The sequence below is a fragment of the Dermochelys coriacea genome, chromosome 8 (assembly GCF_009764565.3).
Source record: "Dermochelys coriacea isolate rDerCor1 chromosome 8, rDerCor1.pri.v4, whole genome shotgun sequence".
In the NCBI taxonomy this organism is placed as follows: domain Eukaryota; kingdom Metazoa; phylum Chordata; order Testudines; family Dermochelyidae; genus Dermochelys; species Dermochelys coriacea.
Window position 1 is genome coordinate 55,550,494 of NC_050075.1, and position 27,830 is coordinate 55,578,323.

General features: G+C 42.1%; 1 protein-coding gene across 2 annotated transcripts in view; it reads left to right on the top strand.

Moving 5' to 3' along the window:
* The first annotated feature begins 2,157 nt into the window (after positions 1–2,157).
* C8H1orf21 (chromosome 8 C1orf21 homolog) overlaps positions 2,158–27,830 on the top strand; it is a 201,588-nt gene continuing 175,915 nt past the window's right edge. The window contains exon 1 of one of the 2 annotated variants that reach the window (XM_038414847.1): positions 2,158–2,386. The gene's annotated coding sequence lies outside the window, so the exon portion shown is untranslated. The remainder of the gene's footprint in view (positions 2,387–27,830) is intronic. The other variant, XM_038414843.2, reaches the window with a different exon arrangement.

Sequence of the window (27,830 nt, forward strand, 5' to 3'; positions counted from 1 at the left end):
AATAGAACCTTGATTCTGAAACATAATAGTGCCATTTCCCCATCTAAGCTGTTTATAGAGAACCAATCACTGTAGTATATAAGCACTGAACATAGTCAAATAAGGGAGGATAAGACCTCTGATTTCCCTTTTCTGGAGATTCATCATTTGGATTTTGCTCGATGTTTCATGTGTTGTTTTTATTAATGTAATCTCCATCATCCCTCCTATTGCACTGATGTCAGAGGTGCTGACATCGCCCTGCTCTCGCGACTGCTGCCGGAAATGGATAGTGGGCAAATGGAGTATCTCTGTCCCTGATGATCACAGTTGTCTCAGGGAGGAAAGGTTGCAAATGACAAGGCAGTCATTGAAGTAACCTGGTTCAGGCCTTTATAAGAGCTTTAAAGACTATGACAAGGACTATGAATTGGTCCTGGTATCTGATGGGGTAGAGGACACAGCGCGCTCATGTGTTCCTTAAAGTTTACCCCACTCAGGAAGAGGACAACTGCATGTAGAAATTTCATCACTTTCAGAGAGCTTTCACATCTAAAGATTAAAAGCACTGAGAATTATTAATAGTAATTCACTGCTGATCATTTTAGTAGCAACATCCAGCTGACATGGTCTCCTTCCTCTAATTTCGGTATTAGCTAGTTACAAAGGCGAAGAAGCATTATTTGTCCATTACTCCAATGTTTATATTTCATGATCACCTAAACACCTTTCAACAGAGATCAAGGCCTCAGTGTGCTAGGCCAGTGGTTCTCAACCAGGGATACATGTACCCCTGGGGCAAGCAGATGTCTTCCATGGGGTACATCAACTCATCTAGATATTTGCCTAGTTTCACAACAGGCTGTAGAAAAAGCACTAGCCAACTCAGTACAAACTCAAATTTCATACAGACAATGACTTGTTTATACTGCTCTATATACTATGTATATAATATACATGTAAATATGATATTTATATCCCAATCAATTTATTTTATAATATGGTAAAAATGAGAAAGTAAGCAATTTTTCAATCCTAGTGTTCTGTGACATTTTTGTATTTTTATGTCTGATTTTGTAAGCAAGTCATTTTAAAGTGAGTTGAAACTTCAGGTATGCAAGACAAATCAGACTCCTGAAAGGGGAACAGTAGTCTGGAAAGGTGGAAAGCCACTGCGTTAGGCATTGTACATATATATAATAAGAGAGGCCCTCCCTTGAAAAGTTTACAGTCGAAGGAGACAAAACAGACAAAGGGTGAGAAGGAAACCACAGGCACAGAGAGATGAAGTGACTTGCCCAACAGAGCAGGGAATAAATCCCCAGTCTCAGCAGCATTGGAACAATTTTATAGTGGGGGTACTGAAAGCCACTGAACAAAACCGCAAACCCCGTATATGATGGAAATCACTTAAAGTCAGGGGGTGCTACTGCACTCCCAGTGCCCCTCTTCCAGCACCCCATCTCTTGAGTCCCAACTCAGTGCCCTAGTCACTAGACCGCACTTCCTTTCAGGTAGTTTCATTAGGGGAGGGATAGCTCAGTGGGTTGAGCATTGGCCTGCTAAACCACAGGGTTGTGAGTTCAATCCTTGACAGGGCCATTTAGGGATCGGGGCAAAAATTGGGGATAGCTCCTGCTTTGAGCAGGGGGTGGGACTAGATGACCTCCTGAGGTCCCTTCCAAGCCTGATATTCTATGTCTTCTATGCTTTCTGGAATCAGAATGCCAGTGTTTGCATCTCTTTGCAGCCAGTGTAAGATTGGCGCTCACCATAGGCTTTCCAGAGTCCCCTCTAGTTTGAAACATCCCAGACACCGGGGCTCCTTCCATTCCCCTGGGGAGATCGTGCCACAGCCTCGTCCATCTGCCCCCCTCGGGACGTTCTTCTGGAACGTTCTCGCCCTTTGTTCCTAGTTCACCCCATTCCCCCTTGGGCCGCCACAGGGCACAGCCGGGGTCGGAGGCAGTGGGCGGGAAAGGAGGGAGCCAGGGAAGGAGGCAAAGGGGCAGCAAGCAAGAGAAGCAGGAGGCGGGAGCCAGCATGTGTCCCCCCCCCCCTTTCGCTCTCCCACCCTGCCCTCCACCGCCCCATCCTCCCTTCTCCTTCAGCCAGGCCTCTGCCGGCCCCTTCCACCCCTGTATCTTAATTCCCTCTCTTTCCCCGCCCCTGCCTGGCCGGGCGGAGCTCGCCCGCTCTCTCCCGCCCCTTCCCCGCTCGGTTCCTCCCCCTGCTGCCGGGAGAGGCCGCTCCGCTGCCGCCTCCGGGAGCGCCCCACGGAGCCGTCTCCCGGAGTTGGAGCCGCTCGTCTCCCGGCCCGGCCCGGCCCTCCCCTCCCGCCGCCCTGGGACTGGGGGACCTGCCTGAGCCGACCCGGCAGGAGGCGGAGGGGCTCGGCGGCCCCAAGGTGAGTGTTGCCCCGTCTCCGCACTCCCCTGCGTCGGGAGCTAGTTGCGGCGAAGCCTCCCCCGGGAGCCTGGCGGGGAGGCCTGCAGGGTGGGGAGCGGGCAGGCGCCCGAGCGGCCGCCGGGTGCCGAGCGGTTGGGGAAGGAGGCAGAGATGCTGCCTCCGCCGCCTCCTGCAGCCCCTCGGAGGCCTGGCCAGCGCATCTGCCGCTGCCCTTTGCGATCTGAAGCGGCGGAACCCGCCCACTTCCCCAAGCCGAGTTTCCAGAGCGATTCCGCTCCCTGCAGCTGCCTGTGGGTGCGAGAGCTGGGGGATCCCCTTTGCCTCATCCTCCCCCCAAAGGCTGACCAATTCATGTGCTCATTTCTGTGCCTCTGAGATTCCTCTTCCTCCCATGTATTATTCATGTCCCTGCTAGGTAGGCTGGCTGGTTATTGTACGTGGAATAGATTTCATTCCTCCTCTGCAGTTTGCAAAGTGCCCCTGCTCCAGAGAGAGGATTCAGGGGTTTGGGTGTTCCCCTCCTCTGCATTTGGCTGGTTTGGTGTCCGTTTTTAACCTAGATTGCTTTACAACCCATTCTTAAAGGAGCTAGCTGGCTATAGCATATGCAGCAGAAGTGGACATTAATATCTAAAGTAAGGCGCTAATGTTGTGTGGATTTTTCTCAGATTATAGGAGTTAGACAATATAAATAACTGGCTGGAGATTTCTTATCCTCATAAGGAATGGATGTCCAGGGAGATGCCCTACATAAAATATCATTTTTAGTGTTTAACAGAATATGCATTGCAATATCCAAGGCTGTAACGCAGCCAGCACTTACACCATCACTGACTTAACTGTAGATAGAAAAGGAGTACTTGTGGCACCTTAGAGACTAAGTACTCCTTTTCTTTTTGCGAATACAGACTAACACGGCTGCTACTCTGTTAACTGTAGATGTCAGACTGTGCTTACCCTGATGTGATGTCAGACTCCTAATAATAATATACATTGCAATGGTGAGTTTAGCGCTGGCTAATGATTCTGGAGACAGTTTTCTGTTCATTTGTAGAGGGGGATCAACATGGACAGAAGTAGTGCAGCCTCCCCCTTATTTCCCCTATAGAGTTGGTTCTGCTATAGAGGCAGAGAAGGCAGTTCCCTTGGGGCAACAAAATATTAGGGGCAGCAGAATAATCTGTAACTATCTGCATGGGTGACTGCAGGCTGGTAGGAGTGGATATTTGTCAGTTTGCCTGGGGCAGAGCTAGAGTTAGCTAACTTTCCTTTGGAGCCCCAACCATAGTTAAATGGATCACCTATACAGGTTAGAGCAGTGGTTCTCAACCCATGGGCTGCTTGTGGCCCAATCAGCGTATAGCTGCAGCCCGTGTGACATCCTCAGGGCCACACAGGTAGTATATATATTATGTGGATGCAGCCCACATAACACATAGAGAGCTGCATATGTGGTCCACGATGGTAAATAGGTTGAGAACCACTGGGCTAGAGGGTAGTTTGCTTATGTCTGTCCAGTGCTTTGCTTCTCTGCTGAGAAGCCAATAAGGGTGTCAGTCATGATGATGGCTTTTGTTATGTGAATGTTTGTGCATTAGAAACTAGACTGAGCCAAACAGCTGGTTTTGTATAGGCCCCTGGTAATGACTCTTGGCTTCTGCTGACCTGGAGGTGGACTGGTGAACTAGGGGTAACTACAGGTTTCAGAGTAGCAGCCATGTTAGTCTGTATCCGCAAAAAGAACAGGAGTACTTGTGGCACCTTAGAGACTAACAAATTTATTAGAGCACAAGCTTTCGTAGGCTACAGCCCACTTCATCGGATGCATAGAATGGAACATATAGTAAGATATGTACATATATACATACAGAGAAGGTGCAAGTTGCCATACAAACTGTAAGAGTTTAGTGTTATTTAGTGTTAGTCTTAATCTCTTACAGTTTGTATGGCAACTTCTACCTTCTCTGTATGTATGTATGTACATATAATCTTCTTACTATATGTTCCATTCTATGCATCCGATGAAATGGGCTGTAGCCCACGAAAGCTTGTGCTCTAATAAATTTGTTAGTCTTTAAGGTGCCACAAGTACTCCTGTTCTTTTTAGGGGTAACTAGAAGCCCAGAGCACTATAGCCTTGCTATTGCACTTTCTTATGTGGGGACCCCAAATTATGTTTGTTGCTTTTGGTTTTGGTGTTTGTTTTAATTAATACTTCATTATGATATTAAAAAAAACCACACCTTTCCACTGCTGTGCCATTGATTGAACATCATTTAAACATAGAGTATATCTTGGGAGGTATTTACTGTGTCTGTTTATTTCCAGAAGGCACAGACATGGATGAAAAGTGTCAGAAATGACAGTCATGCTCATTCTGGGGTTAGAAAGCCAAAGGAATTTTGCATTGGTATGGTTAAAGCTGTAATTTACAGCTGTGATGTCAAACACATGAATGATACATTTTTAGCTGACATGATGTGTAAATTATGGCTTTTGTTTTTATATGTGCAATCATTTATTTTGAAAATCATTGTTGTATGGTTGACTTAATATTATAGTTGGAACAAGATACAACAGGATATGCTTTTATTGTGCAATAATGTTCAGTAGTTGAAAACATTCTGCTTTATCTTGTGCCTTACAGTGTATACTGGGTGTGAGGTTATTATACAGCATCTGTACACCATGTCATATTTTGTGCAGTACATAGTTATGAAAGTATTTACCTGGTGCTAAGATTTTGCTTTTGTTCTGTGTAATATCATTATATGTTGCATACTGAATTTAAAATAATGGTGTTACTAAAAGTGAGCAACTTCTATATATCTTTCCTGGAGAGAGAGAGCAGCTTAGTTGTTCAAGTCTAATGTAGTTTGTTGTGCAATCACACTAACAGAGGTTGATGTGATTGTTCAACTTTAGGTAAACAAAGTCAGTACAACACAACAGATTAGAATTAATATTAATACAGGTAGAGTTAGTGCCCTCTCCAAAGGCCCCAACCATGTAAGCTATTGCATGTGAGCAGATCCCTGAAATTGTGTAGAGTCTGATTGACTTGAGTGGAGCTTCATGTGGGCATATACTGATCACAGTGCAGGATCAGGGCCTAAGAAGACAAGCAACATACAATCAAAGGTGTGGTTTTGTTTAAAATTAATATACATCAGCTGTACCTGGCAACCCCTCAACATTATGAATTGGCCAGTTTCTTGTAGTTGTCGCAGAAGCAGTGGGATTGGAGGAGCTATTTGAAGGAGTGGTCTTATGGATCAGTTCAGGGAGGAAGGTCCATACCTGGGTGCAGGGTGAAAGAAGATGTGAAAATGGCTGTGACAGTCAAACCTGGCATCATTGGTGGAGCAGAGTTTGGGAATTGATAAGGGAAGAACAGAACTGTGAAAGGTGGGGCCAAGAAGCTTGAACTTAATGGAAAAGAGGGGAGCTATAATTATTATTTAGTATGAATTATCTTATGGGCATTACAGTAGTTTGGAGCAGTGAATGTCTTTTTTTTTTTCCTTGTGTTTCTACAGTGTCTAGCACAGTGGAGTCATGATCCATGGCTGTGGCTTCTAGATGCTAATTAACATTCAGTTGGGTCTGGGGACTCTGTTGTGTTAGGTGCTGGACAAATTTAAAGGTAAACGTAGTCCTTGTTCCAAAGATCTTATAATCTAAGAATACAAGAACTCTGATTATCCTATGTGATGGTGCCATTTCTTTTTCAAGGAGAATGGGATGATTTTATTGTTGCCAATGCAAGTCATAGTTTCATTTTGATTTTCATCTTGACCTGGGGCCCAGTCTGCTCCCATTGAAGTTAATGGGAGTTTGGCCATTGACTTCAGTGGAGGTAGGATAGAGCCCATGTTGTCACTGTCTCCATGCCCCTGAACATCCTTTATCATAAATTAATGGAACAGCATTACATTTTGGACATAAACCCACCAAAGCAACTATGCACTCAAACAAGGCTGACCCCTCATTCTTCCCTGGTTGTGTCTCATCTATGCAGCATGTGTGGTCTTACATAAATGAGTGCCACGATATTCATGCAAATATATTATAGCATTATTGGGTCGTCGTGTGTGCAGTTAAGGTTGTGTGGTGTACCAGGTGCCCTTTATAAATAGATTGCAATATAGATGAGGACTGTCTGGGTTAGGTGATGTTGTCCCGTGATGTAGGGAGGAGACAATGTGTAGTGCAATACCAAAGCCCCGTAATATAGATGTAATTTTAAAAGCAAATTTTCTTGCAGGTGTGGATCTGTGTCAACTGTATTATGCTAACGTATTTTTCTTGTTTTGCTGTCTTAAAAATATGCGGTACAACCTCATCTGGTATACAAAACTCCGTCTTTCTAGTTTAAGTGCCTGTCACTGTGGTATCTGAGGGCTGGGAGAATACTTTCCCTCTTATTTCTATACAGAGCAGTAGCATGATCGGTAATACAATACTTAGTGATATATCTCGGACAGAAAATTACAAGCCGTAGCGTTTAAGTAAAAAAGCTAACTTAGTCACTTTGATATACAGTACTTGTACTACAGTATTTTCTTCACCACACTTAGTCAAATACCAAAGAGATACTCAATTATAAGCTTTGTACATGGCTTATTTTATTCAGTGAAAATGTACAAATGCTAAAAATAAAGGAATGCGTTTTCTGTAGCAACATGTTTCTCCTGTACATAGATTTCAGTGGGTTTTTACCCAAAACCAGAATATGCAAGAACTGCTGTATGCCAAAGAGGGACTTGACCAGTTTTTGTTTGAAGTTTCTGCCAAGGTACGTTTTAGTAAAATATCTGATGTAACATCTTGAGGGATGTATGTGTGAGGAGGGTGGGGAATGGAATTGAAAAGTTGCATTAAGGAGGTTTGTGTTAAGAACCATAGAATCAAATAAGGAGAGCGTCCTTCAAATAAAACGAACAGCATGGTGCCTGAAATTATTCTTTGTCTTAAGTTTCAACTTAATGTTCAAATCATACTGAGAAGATACGTATCTTACCAAGTTTCATTTTACGTTCCACATTCCTCTGAAAACAATTCCTTGGAATTGTGGTTTGAAGAATTTCCACTGAAGAGGTTTCCTGTTGATGGTTCAGGAGTACTGTGCGAGTCTTAGTGGTCACTTGGGTGACAGAGATTGCCACCAATTCCGAAGTCTAATTTAAACAATCGCAGTAGTTGTATAGGGTGATTTAACACCCCTTCTCCTGAAACTTCTTAATGACTGTGGTTTACAGTACTGCTGCTTCCCAAATGTGTGTGGCAATTCCTTAAAATTACATTTAAAGTGAGAGGCATTTTGCAGGCTTGGGCAAGCATATTCTACTTCGTTATTAAAGCAGGGAAGCTTGCTTAATGATGCTAGATGAAACAGTGATACATAAACATTAAAATCTAATGGATTCCAGTAAAACAGAATAATAATCCAACAGCATCTGTTATCTCATATGTGCCTAGTGTAGTTCTCCTTAAGGAAAAGTAATTCTGGAATAAAGATAAGATGCTACAAAATAGTTTCACCTGAATATTGATGGTCTGACGAGGAGGCAGCGTGGTCCAGTGGATGGGGCAATGGAGTAGAAGTAAGGAGATGTGGGTTCTAATCCCATTTTGGCTACTGATATGCTATGTGACCTTGGACAAATCACTGCACCCCTCTGTGCCTCTTTTTCCCTCCCATCCTTATCTCCCTTGTCTATTTCAATTGTAAGATCTTTGTGGCAGGGATTATCTCCTACTATGTGTTCTGTACAGTACCTAGCACAATGGGGCCCTGTTCTGTAAAACAAATAATGTATTTGAAAAAGTCCTCAGAGCGTAGAAGACATCAGGACCTCTGTATAAGACTGTGAGCAGTCTTAGGTTTGGCTGTCGCTTATCATTTATTCCACCAGTTATAAGAAGTTGTAGATTGAGGTGTAGAGTGCTGAGGCTTATGAAGTATATATTTAATAGGCAAAATGTTGCAGGATCTGTATGTACGAGTGGGCACTTTCCCCATAGAGTGTGTTAGGAGCCAGAACCACTTTGGTACTAACCAGAATTTTAGCCCTTTAACATATCTGTAAACATGACATAAATGCCATAGCCTTATTCACTTGATTCCAGTAAATGAAGCGTAACTATATTCCAACTATGTATCAGAATATAAAAAGATTCTAGACAGCTTATGCGATATAAATAAACGGGGGGAAATTTACCCAAATTTTCCAGATTTATGCACTGACAATCAATGGAGAGGGCCTTAACTCATGGACTTTTGTTCTTGGGTTTCTACCCTGGCTGCCTCCCAAGTCCCTTATAATAAAATGAAAACAATTTTTGAGTTCTTAGTAGTGATGGATGTTTGGCAAACAGGCCTCTGAATTTTAGATTTGCTCACTAATCAGGATTTTGGGGGTACGCACAATTAAGGACATTGGGTAGTGCAATTGTTTTAACAAAGAGATAGAGGAAAGAACATGGGAGCCTGGCTGCCTTTCTTATGGGAACAACAGCCTTTGCAGTGACTGCAGTGCTTCTAGTTGATGTATAGCCAGTGGGGATTTGGGCCTGTCATGGTTCACTCTTCTATGAGAATTCCTTTTGACTGCTATGAACAGCTAGAAAAAGTTCTAAATATCAGATACTGACTTTTTGGATACCTCTACCTATAAAAGTAATGGAGAAAAGTGCAGATGGGTGAAATTTGGGTAAAATAAGATGAATATAAATGTCCTGAAGGTTTGCTGAACAACCACTCCATCCTTGATATCCATTAGGGGAACAAGCTAGGTTTCTTCTCCCTTCTGATGATACCCCAGTAGGATCTGGTGTTCACCTGCCTGTTAGAGTAATTACAGGTGCTGTGCAGCATTGATGTGCCAGCAAAGTTTGCCATGACTCAGTCTTATGTTGAAAGTAGATTTGAGTGTATCTACTTCACTTGGTGGACAGCTTCAATACCATGGAGTCCTGTAAAGTAGGAATGGACAGCGACCCTTAGTTTATGCGTTGTGGTGTTGAGCAGAGTCAAATGGCTCAGGAGGGCTCTCTGTGCTATTCTTGAGGATGGTGTTCTTTCTCTGCCATTGACACTGCTCTTGGTAGATAGGTACAACTCAGTAGCTGAGGTCTGGCGAATATTGGAGATTCGGCAGAGTCTGGCATCCATAGTAGCAGCTGGGACAAGCTTTCTCTTATGTGATTCTTTATTTTTGTGGCAGTCTAAAATGGAAAATTGGAGCTACTGTGTCTTCCAAAAAAGATTATGTTGAAAAGATGAAGTGCAGGGCCTTCCTTGTTCAGGCATGAAGCTATGGCATTCTCATCCCCTCAGTTATCACGAAAGTACATTAAGGTGTATTCTTTACTGGTAGGCTCAGGACTTCTCAGTTTTAGGGGGATTTTTTGTATTATCTGCATTATATTTTTCCTTCAGGTTTTGTTTCCATTCTGGGATCTAACTGTGCATATTGCCTGTTTCTTATAATATATATTTTTAGTTTATTGCATAGCCTCTGGGTGTGGGTATCTATAAATCAAAGTTGACTCTAGTGTTACTGAAACCAACCTGAAAATCCCCTAATGAGCAAGCAGTTCAAAAGCATTGTTTTTTCAATATTCAAAAAACCTAATAGCTCAAACTACATCTCCTCCGTCTCAGTTGTGTAGGAAGACAGACATCTTCAAGATGAAAAGCTCTTCCTGATTTTTGGGTGCTTCCCATCTTTCTTTTGTGTTTCAAATTCTTTAGGGGATAAACTAAGTAACCCTCAAATTGATGTTTGGGGAGCTTTCCTTTCTCACCCTAATTAAAGTGGTTTACTTGGAATGATGTTAGTGATATTCCTTTCCTATTCCCCCACCCCATCCCGCAGGCTGCAGATTCTTGCCTCCAAATTGTCATATTTCAGTCTGCAGAAATATCTTCAGAAAGCTTTTAAAAACGAAACGGCCAGTCTGAGTGTTCTGGAACAGCTTTCTCTAGCAGAGGACCATGGTACAGCACTAATCGAAGACGTCAGCAACAGGGAATGAATTTGTCGCAAATAACGCAAACAGTCATACTCTGTCAGTGTCACAGAGCAATGAAGACTGACGCATGACTGATGGGCAGATTATGATTTTTTTCCTCGATGACAGAAGCTGACTTTTGTGTGTACTTCCTGGAACTGTAACATTTTACATACTCAAAACACTGTCACAAAGGTGTGTGTTGCCCATAGAGGGTAACATTCCTCAAGTTTAAAAACAGCAAGAACTTTAATCCACAGTTAAGGTTGAGAATGTATTCCTCTCCTGTGAAGTTAAATTCACTTGCATGCACATCTGTGAATTTAGGCAGGGTTTTCAAAATTGCCTCAGGGAATTAAGCACCCAATCTCAATTGACTTGCAATGGGATATGGGCACCTAGCTTTCCTAAGCCCCTTTGGAAATTCCAGCCTTCATCACTTAAATGTAAGGAAATTCTCAATTACGGTTCCAAAACCAGTCTTGAGGATCAGCAGGGGCACAGAGTCTATATCAACAGGTGCTCAGATACCCCAGGTTAATTTAAATACCTAGATAGAACATATAGGCTATGGACTTGTGTGTGTGGCTAGTGGGAAGAAGGGAAGTTGTAACTATAAAGGGGGTTGGGAGGCTAGGAGCTTGTCACTCGGTACAGGGAATGGGTGAATCAAGACAGTTTGGCACCAAGGCAGACAGGCTTAGATATTTGTTGCTAGTGTGATAAAAGGTTGAAGGGCAGATGACTGGGGAAGTGGGCTGCACATCTTATTCTGTGGATGGTTTCACAAAGCAGGAAACTGCCTATTCAGCAGTAGTCCAGGGTGAGGTTGACTTTCCAAGGTTTACATCTTGTCTAGCCTTATTCCATAGAATGTGGCTAGTTATCAATACTCTTTCACTTTGCTTATGGGTAACTGTTGGGAGTATTGTGCACTCACTCCTTACAACGACGGATGAGGTTCACAGTTTTTCAGGAGGTGGCTTGTGATGTTAAATTTCTACTATTTGTAAAGAGTCTTGAGTTTAAGGTAACACAAATAACAATGCTTTCCAATTATTAATTGACATAATGTATGTTGTGGTCCATTAAGATTGGTTGTCAGTGCACAGTGATTCTGCTAGCTGCAAATTACGAGCTTCTGTAGAAGTCAGAAAACATTGCATAGGCTATCTAACTCTTGTAGTTAAATAGACTCATCAGTTAATCAAATAATTCAAAGGACAGTTACCCTTAGCATAGTTCAGGAACATACACAAGCTCTTGTTCAGAGTAAATAAAATACTTCAGCCATGAATGCAACTGTAGAATTTGGCTCCGACCTTCTTGTAGATCTTAGGCACAGCTCTGGGCAAGAAATAGAACGTGCACTGTACCAACCAGGAATAGCGTCAGGCGGCATGATGATTCAGAGACACTCCTCCAATTTCCTCTTTGCTTCTGGGAGCTAGTAATTTACTGCTGGTCTGTAGTAGCAGTAAATTATTACCTATGCCGTGCTGGCTCATCTGCTCTGACCAGAGTAGCTAAAGGAGTGGAACTAAGGCTTTGCCCATTCTCTGCCCCTCCTAGATGACTCCTCACCCACCTGCTCTATGAAGGGAGTAAACTGGTGAGTAGCCCGGCTCACTTGTGTGTGCCTTGGCCTAAAACGAGGTGGTCCATGAAAGGCTATAGGAGAGGATCCTCAGTCCTTTGTACAGGCCAAGGCACAATATAGTCCTCAGGCAAAACTCTTGTTGAGTCAGTGGGAGTTTTGCCTTAGCAAGGTTTGCAGGATTTGGCCCTTACTGTCTAAAGTAGCCTTGGATCATTTTGGGAGACAATAAATTCATAGGTTGATAATCTAGAGAAATGATTGATTACGGTGTATTTGTTCAGCTTGGAGTCTAGGGAGAAGGAACTCTTGGCTCCCCATGATTATTGAAGGTTAATTGGAGAATGGTAGATATTTGTTGTACAAATGTGTTACCTCCTCTCCTTCTCTTCCCTTCTCTATAAAAAGGTATAGGTATATTATAGGGCACAAATGGGAATTAGCAATCTGTCTTGACCCTGTAAACACATGTGCTACTCCTGAGGATATTCTGTGCCAAAAAATTAAAAATTCTGCAAATTTTATTTGTCAAATAAATGTGGAGACTCCAGCATGGGATTGGGGAGCACAGGCCACTGGTTGCACAGAGGTGGGAGATCATTCTGCAGCTCCCCCCACGACACGGACTCAGCGGTGAGGCTGCACCCAACCCTGACACAGTGCAAGGACTGGTCTTGCCCCAGAAACACCCCAGAGTCCTGCCGTTCTGTGCCAGGTGCACCAGGTGTGGGCAGGCAGGCTCAGCCCAGCAGGATCCAAGTATGGAGAGGCTTAGTGTGGGGGGATCCAGGTGTGGGTTGAGAGGGTTCTGTGTGGGGCAATCTGGGTGCGGGCAGCTCAGAGGGGAATCCAGGTCGAGGGGATCTGGATGCACAAGGGTCCTGATGTTGGTGGAGTGGGGCACAGTGGGGTGGGGATCCAGGTGAAACTGGTTGGAGCTCGGTGGGGTGGGGAACTGGCTGTGAGCAACTCGTCAGGGTGGTCCAGGTGCAGGGGAGTGGGGCTTGGAGGGGGTGGGTTTCTGGATGCAGGGGTGGGTGAGGCTCAGTGAGAGTGTCTGGGTATGAGGGGGTCTGGATGCATGGGGGTTGGGCGGATGGGGAGCACCTCCCTGAACAGTGATCCCTCCCCCTGCAGCTGAGGAGCAATGGGTGCAGGGGGAGGGGGGAGGAGTGTGCAGATCTTCCTGCAGCTTTGGAAGAAATCTGGGAGTGGGTCTGTCCTGGCCCTGGATGCTGTGCAGGGGAGGAGGAAGTCCCATCCTCCCCAGCCCAGCTTGGATTAGAATCTGAGCCTGGCACAGAGTAGGAGCCACCACCTGGGTCTTCCCCAGTCCTTCCCACTGCCCCACAGTGATTTACCTCTCTGCCAGCTGCCTTGGGCTCCCAAAACATACTGCTGGGGAGGGTCACATATCCGCCCTTGTGGCTTCCCTTTGCTTCCCTATCAGAAAATCATTTTTCTGCGGGGAAGCAAAGAAATCTGCAGGGGACATAAATTCTGCGCATGTACAGTGGCGCAGAATTCCCCCAGGAGTAACAGTGTGCTTAAAATTAAGCATATGTATGTTTACAAAATTGGAGCCCTAACAAGTGCAGTATTCCTTCCATTGAATCACCATATTCAATGATGCCAGTCACTGCTGTGATAGAGAAGAATCATTTCTCCCTTTGTTGCTGTAGAATTCCATTACATTAATGCTAATGGGAGTTAGATGAGTGGGTTATAGTGGAGAATAACCCCCACCCAGAGCTGCTGTTAAGACTGGCCTAGAATAGTGATATATTTGGGCAAAAAAGGATATATTTGTGTTCCTATATTTATTCCTTAATCTAAATGGAGCAGAAATAGAGGAGGTTTTTTTGGGAGGGGCAGAGCTGCCTCCCTCCCATAGTGGTGTTTTGATTGAAACAGCCAAAGGAAAGTTTTTATTGGCAATGATCAGACTGTATCCCAGTTCCTGCGAGAAGAGGGAGATGCTCAATATGGTCACTTACAAAAAAAGGATTAGCTCCAGGGTAGTTCCTCTCCCATGCACAAAAGCTTAGGGGGAGGATAAATCAGGGCTGGAGATTGCAGGCAAATCAGGTTCACCAGGAGGAATACAAGACTATCAAAAAGAGAAGGAGTACTTGTGGCACCTTAGAGACTAACAAATTTATTTGAGCATAAGCTTTCGTGAGCTACAGCTCGCTTATGCTCAAATAAATTTGTTAGTCTCTAAGGTGCCACAAGTACTCCTTCTCTTTTTGTGAATACAGACTAACACGGCTGCTACTCTGAAACCTGTCATTATGCAAGACTATCAAAGTAGTTGCTTGGGAGACCGAAGAATGTTTTGTAACGAGGAGGACCAGGCTAGGGATTTCTGGCAATGTAAGACCAGTTCTATTTTGGTTTCAGTAGGATAGAATACAGAAGAGCTGAAAGACTTGGTTTTCTTTTGATAGTTCTACCTGATGAATTACTCTGTCCTGCTTATGTTTCAGTTTACTAATTCTCTTAGAGTTGATTACCAACCTATTAGCTTTTTAGCCTGTGCAGCTGCTTATCCTTTTCCCCACTTGCTCTGTAATCTTTCAGTTCCTCCTCTTTCTCTCTTCTGCCATCACTAGACTCTCATGAAGTTGCCTAAAGAAAGTTTTGTATGGCTTGAAAAGCCTGAGGGTAGTCTGTTAAAGTGGGTGTGAGCGTGCTGCGTGGCTCAGAGTCAAAGGTTAGAAGTTACAATTGGTGTCGATAACATATCTTAAAGCTGCAAACAGAGCTGGGATGGGAGTGGATGCTTCTTGCATTCTCTGTGGGGGGACTATAGTCTGAGTCAAGGAAAAAAGTGCAGTAGTTTCTGGAAGGGGCATGTGGGCCTTTGTGATCATAAGGATGTGCCGCTGATTTTGTGCCTCTAAATGGGTGCTAAGTAAGAGTGGATGGAAAACAGAGAAGGGGAATTACCTTCGTCCTTGAAGTAGTATAAAGTGTTAGGGCTCCTTCAGGTCGCATGCCAGATTACTGACAGAAATTTAGACCTTCTTTGTGGTTGGCCAATAAGTTCAGTAAATTTGACTGGTGAGGTGCTCAGCAAACTAGGTCAAAGTTGGGAGAAAAAAGGCATATGGTGGCCGTCTGGGGTTCTACATTTTCTCTCTCTTCCCTTACTGTTGTTTAATCTCCAGTTATGCTGCATGCAGCTATCTTTAACAGTCCTCCTGCTGTTTATCCGTACACTAACTGACATTGTGTTAGATCTATAACAAATACTTTGGAGGAATACAATTTTACAGTGAATTTGGAGGGGAAGGGAGGAGAAAGTAGAGGAGGAAGAGCAAGCGAAAAAGGAAAAGGAAATTAGGTAAGACTGAAACAGCCTAGAAGCATATGGTAGGGAGGGAAATAATAGAAGGAAAAACATGATACTTACAAATATAGCAGAAATCTTTTGTAGAACAATAAGGAAGCTATTGTAAAAATCATTCTACTGTAAAAACATTGTTCTGGTCATCCATTTAAAAATAACTTTTACAGAGTAGCGTGACTGGTTGGTGAGCATAGAAGAGCAAATCTAGAATGGTCTCGAGTGGTACAGCTAGTTGAAAATTTTTGAATGGAAAATGGCCTGTTTAAATTTTTTGCAAAAAATGTAGACTTTTTTTTAAATAGAATTATTTATGTAATTGGATATAGAAACTTTGTCACTCCAAAAACAGTGTTTTGGCGAGTAAAAAAGATTAGTGTACCAAAACTGGGTTTTGAATAAAGAGCCTATCACAGGGATTTACTATAGCTTTAAAAGCCTTTTTTTAAAAACTGTTCTATAACAATATCTTAGAAGGGGGAAAATATGTTTCTTTACCAAAAATACTTCCCCCTCAGTCTTGTGGGCATGCTGTTCAGATGGTGTAGGTGTTCACATGCTCCCAGGTGGGCTGTGGCACCTGACATAATGGCTCCAGACCTGCTATCATACCCCTACCTCATTCCACAGTATGGGCAAGAGCCCACACCATCTGGATTAGGGAGGGAGGGCAGTTTATATGTTTCCCTGCTGCTCCACAGGAGAAGGAATTCAGAGCAGTGGTTGGGGATGGTAAACCAGCAGGGTGCTCAGCAGAACAAAACATTGTGGACATCAGGCCTCCTGAGAGGCATTCTCCCAGAACTATCATGTGGACCAGAACAGCTAACTATTCCTCCACCCTTGAGCAAGGATTGGTTGGGCAGCAGCTACAGCCACCCCATCTCTACCACAGTAGCCCCAGGAGTTGGCAATGTGCAAAGGGATTTGAGAGGCAGGTTGCAGTGTAGTAAGGCAGAGGGTGGGTGTAGCTGGTTGTGAGCTTATTAAATGAGAAGAAGGAAAGGTATCGGGTTAGCCATTAGTCAGAAATGGACAGTAAAGGGTTAAACAGTTGATAGGTAAGGGGTGCTATGAGGTGGTGAACGAAAGAGAAAATGTGGTGTCAAAAAACAAAACTAGAAAATATTGATAACAAAAATGAAAGGATAAGGTTTGTATATCAGCAGACAGGTATGGCTTACATGGATATCACAAGACTTAGTCAAGAGTTACTTTAAAGGTGGGGGAGGAAAGGCAGAGAGTTAAAATAATAAAGATAAAATGCTTCCTTCTTTTCCTGGAGCTCTCTGGGTCAGGAACTTGCTTTACTCTGTCTGTAAAGCACCTAGCATATTTTTGGTGCTATATAAATGCTACTAATAATACTAATTATATTAGTGCTATCCACTGGCCTTTGCCCCCCTTTTTTTTTCTTTCCAAAAGAGAGCATCAAAGTAGCGATCTGCCCAGGAAGTAATGAGGGCAGATCTCTTACCCAATTAATGGGCAATATGATTGACTTTGAACCAGGAAGAAGAAAAGGAAAATAGAAAACTCAGTGTAGGATAGGGGTTTTCCACAATCCCTATACGTTAAGAATCAAAATTAAAAAGATTGTAACTGTTCCAACTGTGAACTGCAATGTTTTTGTTCAACATGTTATCCTATTGATTCTTGTTCTATCTACTTTTCAAGTCTCTGAAACATTTATATCCTGCTGAAGCTGTGTTTCCTCTCTGTTCTGTTGTCTTCATTCTTCATTTGTTCCCCAGTGTTGGTTTTCTCTCTCTCTTCTTCTATCTGGTATTCATCCCTTAGATGCTCAGAATATTGTTATTTTACCATAGTGCCTGCCTGCTATGTGTGGGTAGACACTTTCCAAATGCTCATGGAAGATGGTTTCCTGCTCCAAGAAGGTTGCAATCTAAAGACAGGCAAATAGAAAGGGATTAGGAGGAATGTAACAGGAACAAGAGGCAAATGTATGCAATGCAAATACAAGTCAACTTTATACACTACAAGCCGTTTGGCAGAAATGAGTCTTTAAGAGGGACTTAAATTTGGAGAGGGTAAATGCTTTGTGGATCAGCTTAGAAATGTTGAACTATGCTTAGAGGACTGTGTGAAAGAAGGCCTGCAGGTGATGCAACAGTGATGAATGTGATATAAGAACTTGAGACCTGATCCTGTGAACACTTTACATGTGGGTAACTTTACTGTCATGACTTTAGTGAGCTACTTGTGAAAAAAGTTACTGATGTGCACGTTAGCAGTATTGGTATCTTGCAGCCTGTCTTTGCACATTTGACTGGAGCAGTGTCTGAACTACTGTCATGTCACCAAAGAACAGGAGCTGTCTTGAGGGCCAGGCAGCTGTGGTGCAGGCAAGGTATTGTGCCTGCTGTAATAGGACTAGGTACCCTAGACTGTTGTTGAATCACTTAGGAATTTTTTTTTGAAAGGGGTATATGTGTCTATGTGAAGTATACATACAGAAGTAGCCAAAGCAAGAGGGGGGAAAAAAGTGTAACATTTTGGATCTGTGAACTTGAGAGTGTAATTTTTAAAGTGCTTTTAAATCTAAAGTGCAAGATGCAAGAAAACAGTTTTCATGATGAATCCATATGGCACACCATGTTGAATATTAAACTAAGATTGTTGTGTATGTATAAAAACCTTCTTAGATTATCTTCCTTATGGCTCAGAATAGCAACTTTCTATATGATGAAACTTGTTATCCCTTGGCCTTACTTTCCCTGGATTCTCGCCCCCCTTCCCCCAATCCCTCTCTGTATTATTAATTGATATTACAGTAGTGCATGGAAACCCCAACAAAGATCAGAACTCCATTGTGATAGGCTCTCTACCAGTGCCTACTAAGAAACAATGCCTGCTCTAAAGAGTTTACAATCTAAATAGACAACACAAACAAAGAGTGTGGGGGGGGGGAGGGGAGAGGCGCAGAGATGTTTTCTGTTGTCTAATTTACGGCCAAATCCTAACTGCCATACTCATGCATGTGGGCCCATTGATTAAAATAGTAATACTCACATGAGCAAAGCCCTTAGTCCATAATTCTGCAAGTTGTTCTGCATGGTTGGGCACTCATTAAAGTCGATGTGATGCGGTTGAGAAAAAGGCCAGTGCAATCCTAGGATGCATCAGATGAGGTATTTCCAGTAAAGATAGGGAAGTGTTATTACCATTATACAAGGCACTGGGAGACCAGTGGACACAGGATCTGCCTTCATGGAACAAATTAAAGGATGAGGACCTCAGACCGCAAACTCTTCGAGATGGGGTCTTCTCTTATTTATCCATTTGTCTGTCCATTGCCATGTGTGCCTAATGGAGTAGTAAATAATACTGACATAGGAAAATAAGTTAAAAATTGTATCTTTAAAAAAAAAAATAGTTTTCCTTCCCAGCAGAGAATAACACATAACTGGGAATCAAAGACCCAGGCACCATTCCCAGCTCTACCATTGACATGCTGTGTCACTTAACTTCTCTGCACTTGATTTCCCAGTCTGTGAAATGACATTAATAATGCATATCCACCTCATAGACTTGCAGACTTTAAGGCCAAAAGGGACCATCATCTAGACTGACCTCCTGCACATTGAAGGCCACAGAACCTCACCCACCCACACACCTGTAGTAGGCCTATAACCTCTGGATGAGTTACTGAAGTTGATTTGAGGACTTCAAATTGCAGAGAATCCACCATTTCCTCTAGTTCAAAGCAGCAAGTGATCAAACAAAGGAATTTTCCCCAGGTCAGATTGGCAGAGCCCCTCTCCCCTCAGGGCTCTGCCAATCTGACCTGGGGAAAATTCTTTTCCAACCCCAAATGTGGCAGTCAAAGACCCTGAGCATGTGGATGAGACCCACTAGTCAGACAGCTGGGAAAGAATTCTCTATAGTAACTGGTTTCAGAGTAGCAACCGTGTTAGTCTGTATTCGCAAAAAAAAAAAAAAAGGAATACTTGTGGCACCTTAGAGTCTAACAAATTTATTTAAGCATAAGCTTTCGTGATCTCAGAGCTCTCCCCTTCCAGTGTCCCATCTGGGACAGTTGGATATATTTGCTCATAGCAGTTGTGGATGGGCCATATGGCATTGTAGGAGTCTCATCATGCCACCCGCTCCATAAACTTACCAAGCTCAGCCTTAAATCAAGTTTTTAAGTTAGGTTTTTTTGCCTCCACTACTTCCTGTGGAAGGCTGTTCCAGAACTTCACTCCTCTGAGGGTTTAGTAACCTTTGTCTAAGTTCAAGCCTTAACTTATTGTTGGCCAATTTATATCCATTTGTTTTGTGCCAACGTTGGCCCTTAATTTAAATAACTTCTCTCCTTCCTGGTGTTTATCCATCTGATGTATTTATAGAGAGGAATCATCTCTCTCCTCATCCTTTTGTTTTGTTAGACTAACCAAGCCAAGCTCCTTAACTCTCCTCTCATAGGGTAGATTCTCCGTTCTTCTGATCATCCTAGTAGCTGTTCTTTCCACCCTTTCCAATTTGAATTCATTTTCTTAAACATGGGAGACCAGAACTGCACACAGTATTCCAGATGAGGTCTCACCAGTGCCTTTTATAATGGTAATAATACTTTCCTATCTCTACTGGAAATACCTCTCCTGATGCGTCCTAGGATTGCATTAGTCTTTTTTCTTGACTGCATCACCTTGGCGGTTCACAGTCCTTCTGAGATTTACCAATGTACCCAGGTCTTGAGCCTTCTCTGTTGCTTCCACTGATACTTTCCTAGCTTAGAGCAAAAATTCTTGTTAGTCCCTAAATGCATGACCTTGCACTATTAGATTTCATCCAGTTTCTATTACTCTTGTTTTTAAGGTTGTCCAAGTCTACTTGTATGATATTCTGTTCCTCCTTTGTATGGACCTCCCAACTTTGTGTCATCTATAGGTTTTATTAGTGCACTCCCACTTTATGTTCCAGCGTCATTAATGAAAAAGATTGTAACATGCTTTGAGATCTACAGGAGATAATGTAAAGTATTATTATTTTCTTTGTTTAATTGTTATATATATTCTAGAATGCTGCATAGGTTTTACCTCTCTTTGGAAACTTCTTATTGTACTTTTCAGTGTGTCAGTTTCGTGAATGTGAAGGATGTGTTTAAATACTTGCAGTCTCAAAAGGACAGGCAAATTTTAATCCTCAGGATGTTGACTGTATCCCTTTTAAAATGTATCCTGTGCTGTGTGTGTTTGTCTGCTCTTTGGATGTTAGAATTCAACTAACATGGCACATGAGTACTCGCTAGTGTGAAATGTCATTGTCATGCTTATCCATTTAACACTTAATTTTTACTGTACTTTTTTTATTTTTAGACTGTTTTAAGCCTGAGGAAAAGTTACAAACTTTCCAAATAAATAAATTAAATAAATGTTGACTAAAACAAAGTGTAAAATAAGGTTATACATTATTTTCTGACTATTGCAAATAACTTTTTTCAGATTTCCTGCCCCTCTACCCTTCCCCACAAAATGCAGACAGGAGCTTTCCCGCCCTCCCCTCCAAAATTTCATTTTCATGCCAAAAGGATATTTATTTTTCCCTTCTAATCATCTCAGTACTGTACAGTATACATTTTAAGCCTTTTAAACATAAACGGCTGGTAACATGGGAAACCAGCTAATCCTGCTGAAATGGACTGGAGTGAGCATGTTTATCATTGCCTTCTACGGGATAGAACAATTACACACCTGCTTATTGTACGTGAATGTCACCCTCTTATAACTTTCACTAAGTTTTAATACTACCACAGCCACTGCATCTTCCCTTTCAGCTTATGTGACAGAGGCATGTTTTGGAGCTGAAGGTTTTGGGTTCTGTTTCTTATACTCGTGTGTCTGAGTGGGCATTACTATAGTGCTTGAATAGAACTGTAGATTTGTAATGACTCTGCAATTTTATATGCACTTTCCAGATGGTTTCATTTTGACTACATGTTCCATAAGTTAAGGAAACTGACTTTGGGGATTTGAATTAAATCTTTCTGTTGATTTTTATGATGAAAGTAGTCAAAAATACATAATAAAAGATAAATACTAATATAAGATATGTTGGGGTGATCACAATTCACACAGAGGAAAGATGCAATTTCCCAAGTACGGTCACTGTTAAAATATAAGGGAAATGTACAGTAATTTTTATGAACATGCAGAAAGACAGTATCACATGTATCTTCAGTATTGATATGTTGTATGTAAAGAAAAAAGTAATACAATCATATAAAAATGAGTGGTATACCACCATCTTTCCACTCCCCGAATATCAGGCCACCTTTATTTAGGTACCTACCCGGGGATACACAGGTGTCAATTTTTTGGCCTGTATTCCTGTTGAGAAGTCAGTAAATATTTGACACATCGTCTACTGACTGCTGCTGTAGTTAGTTTTGCAGCTATTATTTACAAAGCTGCATCACTTTTAATCATGATGCTGTTGCACAAAGGTATACTTTGGCTTTAAATAAAAATGAAACTAATTGAAAGCATCCACTAGAGTTTTCGGGACCAGCAACCCAGATTTCCTTTGCCCTTCCATACGCCTCTTGCTACAAATTCTGAATAGCTTCCAATCGAAATAAATGAGGCAAAGGGTGGAAGGAAGAAAAAGTAATAGTATTTAGCTCCTTTTTACAGTTCAGGAAATGAAGATTGAGTGATCTGCCCTAGATCACATGGTCAAAGCCAGAAATTGAATGCAAGTCTGCTGAGTTCCAGTGTAGTGTCTTAACCACAATGCCATCCTTCCTTTCTAGAGTTATCCTTTTCTTTCACTGAGGAGATAACCTGCAGGTGGGTTGACCTCCTAAACCAGGGATTGGCAACCTTTGGTATGCGGCCCGTCAGGGAAATCCACTGGCGGGCCAGGACAGTTTGTTTTCCTGCAGCGTCGGCAGGTTTGGCCGATTGCAGCTCCCACTGGCCGCGGTTTACTGTTCCAGGCCAAAGGAGGCTGCAGGAAGCAGTGGGGGTCAAGGGATGTGCTGGCCACCATTTCCCACAGTCCCCATTGGCCGGGAACGGCGAACGACAGCCAGTGGAGCTGTGATCGGCCGAACCTGCAGATGCTGCAGGTAAACAAACCGTCCTGGCCCGCCAGCATATTTCCCTGATGGGCTGCGTGCCAAAGATTGCCGATCGCTGTTCTAAACAAACAATCTGAGAGAGGGATCAGATAATGCAACATCCTCCTTCCAAGAATTCAGCCCATTCACACTAGTAGTAGTAGTCATCGAAGCATCAGTGGCAGTCAGGGCTACTAACTCTAATGCCTCCTTTTAAAAGGCATCTTTTAAAAAGTTGAATTCAAATCCTAGTGAGGTAAATAGAAAGGAGCATAAACACTGCCAAATCAAATGTATAAATGTAATACGAAAAGCCAAAAAGGAGTTTGAAGAACAGCTAGCCAAAAATTCAAAAGGTAATAACAATGTTTTTTAAATACATCAGAAGCGGGAAGCCTGCTAAAGAACCAGTGGGGCCCCTGGACGATCGAGATACAAAAGGATCACTTAAAGACGATAAAGTCATCGCAGAGAAACTAAATGAATTCTTTGCTTCAGTTTGGAAGCCATTCTTCAGTTTGCATCCTCGGCTGAGGATGTTAGAGAGATTCCCAAACCTGAGCCATCTTTTGTAGGTGACAAATCTGAGGAATTGTCACAGATTGAAGTATCACTAGAGGAGGTTTTGGAATTAGTTGAGACTCTTAACAGTAACAAGTCACTGGGACCAGATGGCATTCACCCAAGAGTTCTGAAAGAACTCAAATATGAAACTGCGGAACTATTAACTATGGTTTGTAACTTGTCCTTTAAATCAGCTGCTGTACCCAGTGACTGGAAGATAGCTAATGTAACACCAATATTTAAGAAGGGCTTTAGACGTGATCCTGGCAATTACAGACCGGTAAGTCTAACGTCAATACCGGGCAAATTAGTTGAAACAATAGTAAAGAATAAAATTGTCAGACACGTAGAAGAACATAAATTGTTGAGCAAAAGTCAACATGATTTCTGTAAAGGGAGATCATGTCTTATTAATCTATTAGAGTTCTTTGAGGGGGTCAATAAACGTGGACAAGGGGATCCAGTGGACATATTGTACTTAGATTTCCAGAAAGCTTTTGACAAGGTCCCTCACCAAAGGTTCTGATGTAAATTAAGTTGTCATGGGATAAGAAGGAAGATCCTGTCATGGATTGAGAACTGGTTAAAAGACAGGGAACAAAGGGTAGAAATAAATGGTAAATTTTCAGAATGGAGAGGGGTAACTAGTGGTGGTGCCCAAGGGTCAGTCCTAGGATCACTTCTATTCAACTTGCTCATCAATGATCTGGAGAAAGGGGTAAACAGTGAGGTGGCAAAGTTTGCCGATGATACTACACTGCTCAAGATAGTTAAGACCAAAGCAGACTGTGAAGAACTTCAAAAAGATCTCCCAAAACTAAGTGATTGGGCAACAAAATGGCAAATGAAATTTAATGTGGATAAATGTAAAGTAATGCATATTGGAAAAAGTAACCCCAACTATACATACAATATGATGGGGGCTAATTTAGCTACAACTAATCAGGAGAAAGACCTTGGAGTCATCGTGGATAGTTCTCTGAAGACGTCCATGTAGTGTGCAGCGGCAGTCAAAAAAGTAAATGGGATGTTAGGAATCATTAAAAAAGGGATAGAGAATAAGACTGAGAATATCTTATTGCCCTTATATAAATTCATGATATGCCCACATCTTGAATACTGCGTACAGATGTGGTCCCATCATCTCAAAAAAGATATACTGACATTAGAAAAGGTTCAGAAAAGGTCAACTAAAATGATTAGGGGTTTGGAACGGGTTCCATATGAGGAGAGATTAAAGAGGCTAGGACTTTTCAGCTTGGAAAAGAGGAGACTAAGGGAGGATATGATAGAGGTATATAAAATCATGAGTGGTGTGGAGAAAGTGAATAAGGAAAAGTTATTTCCTTGTTCCCATAATAGAAGAACTAGGGGCCCCCAAATGAAATTAATGGGTAGCAGGTTTAAAACAAAGAAAAGGAAGTTCTTCTTCACTCAGCGCACAGTCAACCTGTGGAACTCCTTGCCTGAGGAGGTTGTGAAGGCTAGGGCTATAACAGGGTTTAAAAGAGAACTGGATAAATTCACGGAGGTTAAGTCCATTAATGGCTATTAGCCAGGATGGGTAAGGAATGGTGTCCCTAGCCTCTGTCAGAGGGTGGAGATGGATGACAGGAGAGAGATCACTAGATCATTACCTGTTAGGTTCACTCCCTCTGGGGCACCTGGCATTGGCCACTGTTGGTAGACAGGATACTGGGCTGGATGGAACTTTGATCTGACCCAGTATGGCCATTCTTCTGTTCTTATTATTATGTTCTTTTCCGGATAACAAAGAAAATAGAGAACATTGACACCTCATGGTACCTTCTGCTTTTATTATTTTGAGTTAGTAACAGGTTCATATGCAAATTAAATTGGATTTAAATGGTTACTGGAGCATCTTTAAAAAAACAAAAGCAAAAACGTGTGCATATAAACTACTTCAAAAGAATGTGAGAGAAGCAGATGGACAAGGTACATGTCAGATCACGACCATTCTGGGCGCAAGGCTTTGTCTTTATTTCTACTGGCTTTGTTATATTTGGAATGGGTACTAAACATCTGCTTCTTGCTCACTTAAAAACAAAAAGGAGGGCGGAGCTTCTAAGCGTTCTAATTGCTTTTAGTGAAATCAAAGCAACAGTGGAAAGACTGCTGCCAAGCATTTTAAAATTTGAAACCACTCTAAACTTAGGAACCTGTATCTAGTTAGACAGCATTTATTTAGGGTCTGGGGTGATCTGTGGAAATGAATAATAGTAATGTTAACATCTCCTCCATCTGTGCGCTCCCCCTTTCTCATGTAATTTGAATTTCTGAAGGTCTCTTTGGTTGTGTTTAGTGGCAGTAATTGTCTCATTTTAGTGGATATCCATTTCTGTTTCTCTTGTTTGTCTGCATCGGTGCGAAGGGGGTAAGGGGTTGGAGACTTGAGACAGAATGAAAGGGTAAACTTTGGTTTAAAGCATAAGTACTTAAACATTTTATGATTTATTTCCTTGTCTAAGAAATAGCTACTTAATTTATATGGGATTAGGATTTGCTGTGTCTAGCAAGATGCCAGAAAAAGGAACCAAAGAATGTTAAGCACTACATTGCATTTTATTAGAGTTTATTTTGTTGTTTCAACACTGAGTCATCTCCATTACAATTATCCATCTGTCTCCTGACTCTGTATCTGTACATGGAAAAAATTTCATGATCAGAAGATCAGATAGGCTGAGACTTCAGAGCCACTTAGGAGATTTGTGTGCCCAATTCCCATGAATTTTAATGGGAGTTGGGCATATAAATCCCTTAAATAGCTTTGAAACTCTCAATTGTAGCACTTGGAGAGTTTTTTAAACTCTTCTATTGTTTATGGCAAAAGTTTGCTCCTTTTCTTTTCCAATTCCACATTGCATGTCTTATTGAAAAAGGAAAAAACTAGCTTGTTGATTCCCGTGGGGGCCCCCCCCCCCCGTGTCATTCTGTCATCCGTTTCACCAAAGACAGTTGACAGGGTCTTAATGCAGAACTTAGGAGCAGTTGTTGTTGCATCGAAAAGCAAAAGCTGAAGTTCTATCTAGGTTTAATGGCTGCCTGACCTGAAATTTAAAGGTCAAACTTTTAGTACATCTGTTAAATATTTTGCTTTCTGAAATAAGCATTCGGAAATGACTCCATCTTCCTTTTCCCCTCACCCCAACCCTTCATCCTCAGAAGACAGTGACAAGTACAAAATCAAGGAATGGGAATAACCAAAGCGTGTTGTAATTTAGAAGTGGTGGGTGGGTGATGACAGAAAAGAAACATTTCTCTGATTTGAAGTATTGCTTGCTGTAAATAAGTCAGAGGTGAATGAGACTGAAACCAGTACTGACATACTTTAGCTTTAGGTATTCCCTCTGTTTATGATTTCTGTCTAGAACCCGTTTCAGAGCCCATAAACGATAATACATTAGAATAGAAAGAGCATTAGGACTGATGAGTTTGCAAATTGTATAGGCATGATGAGATCAATGAAGTTATTAAATAGACTTCTCTAGGAAATGGAGGATGCAACCCCTTTAAGTTAAAGTATTGCAAAAGACTGGGCAAAACAGTGGCAAATGTGCTCTACAGAACCATTCTGCATTGTATGGTATAAGCTAATGATCTAATAGATTGTGAAAATATCTGAATTGTATAAAAAAAGATGATGATCAGGATTATCAAAGCTTCCCAAAAGTTTCATGGAAGGAATAATTTCATACAAGATATACTTCTTCAGATAAAAATTCCTTTCTCTTTTCCCCACAAACATTTTTCTGGAAACTTCACAGGTTGATGGAGCAAATCTTTCTGCATAGTTTTTGTAATCAGTATTGCTGGAAAAATGTAGCTGTGTACAGAAATATGGACAAAAGTTAGCCAAATGTGGATTTGGGGGAAAAATGGCATTGAATTACTGCCTTCTTGATTTTACAAGCCTCAGCATGGGTTTTATATCGTATATTACCTAATTCATCAACATACTAATGCCCTTTCTCCCTGTGTGTGCACTGTAGCCACACAGCTCTATTTCATGACACTGTAGCATAGCACTGACTCAAGACGGTCTGTAACTCCTTCTGCAATATATTATTTGCAGTTGATACAGTGCTTGTTCTTAAAAGATGGGTCAAAGGGCATCCTTTGACTCTTCGTGCTTAGAGAAACCCAGTTTAAATTCTTCAAGTGACTAAACTACTTGGGCATATGTTCGCTCACCACCACCATACTGGGTGGGTTCATTAAAGGGGGAGTCGGCCAAAGAAGGCAGATGAGGAAGATGCTGCATATTATCAGTGCCTCTCGGGTAACTGAAAACAATGGATGGCTTTATAATCTGGCTTCACATTTCCACTAAAGAAAATGTGGGCAGGGAAAAAGTCAGTTGTGAAGGTGTCTGAGTGTGTTGGTTTGTGCTCCTCATGAAGAGAGTGCAATAAGGGAATCCCTCCATGTAAAGGAAGTTTCCCAGTAATGCTGCCAAGGTAAGCTGACAGTTATGGGCCTGTTCAGTGTTTGAGAATTAGCATCACTAATGTGGTTAGCCTCTTTGGTTTGTTTCCAGCACAGGAGAGCCCCATGAAAACATGATTTTACCTGTGTTGTGGAAGCCTGAGAATTCAGAAATCATTTAGGGAATAATAGGCTATGGTGCTCCCATGGCTTGTGTGCCAAAAAAGCATAACGACTTACTACAAAGCCTCAGAATTGTGTGCTCAAGCTCAGCTGGTTACAAAGCTTCAAAATTTTACTCATAAACTGAAACCACTACTTGGTATGTTTCTGTTCTAACTTGCAACAGGAGACTGGTACCGATGTGCTAAACATCT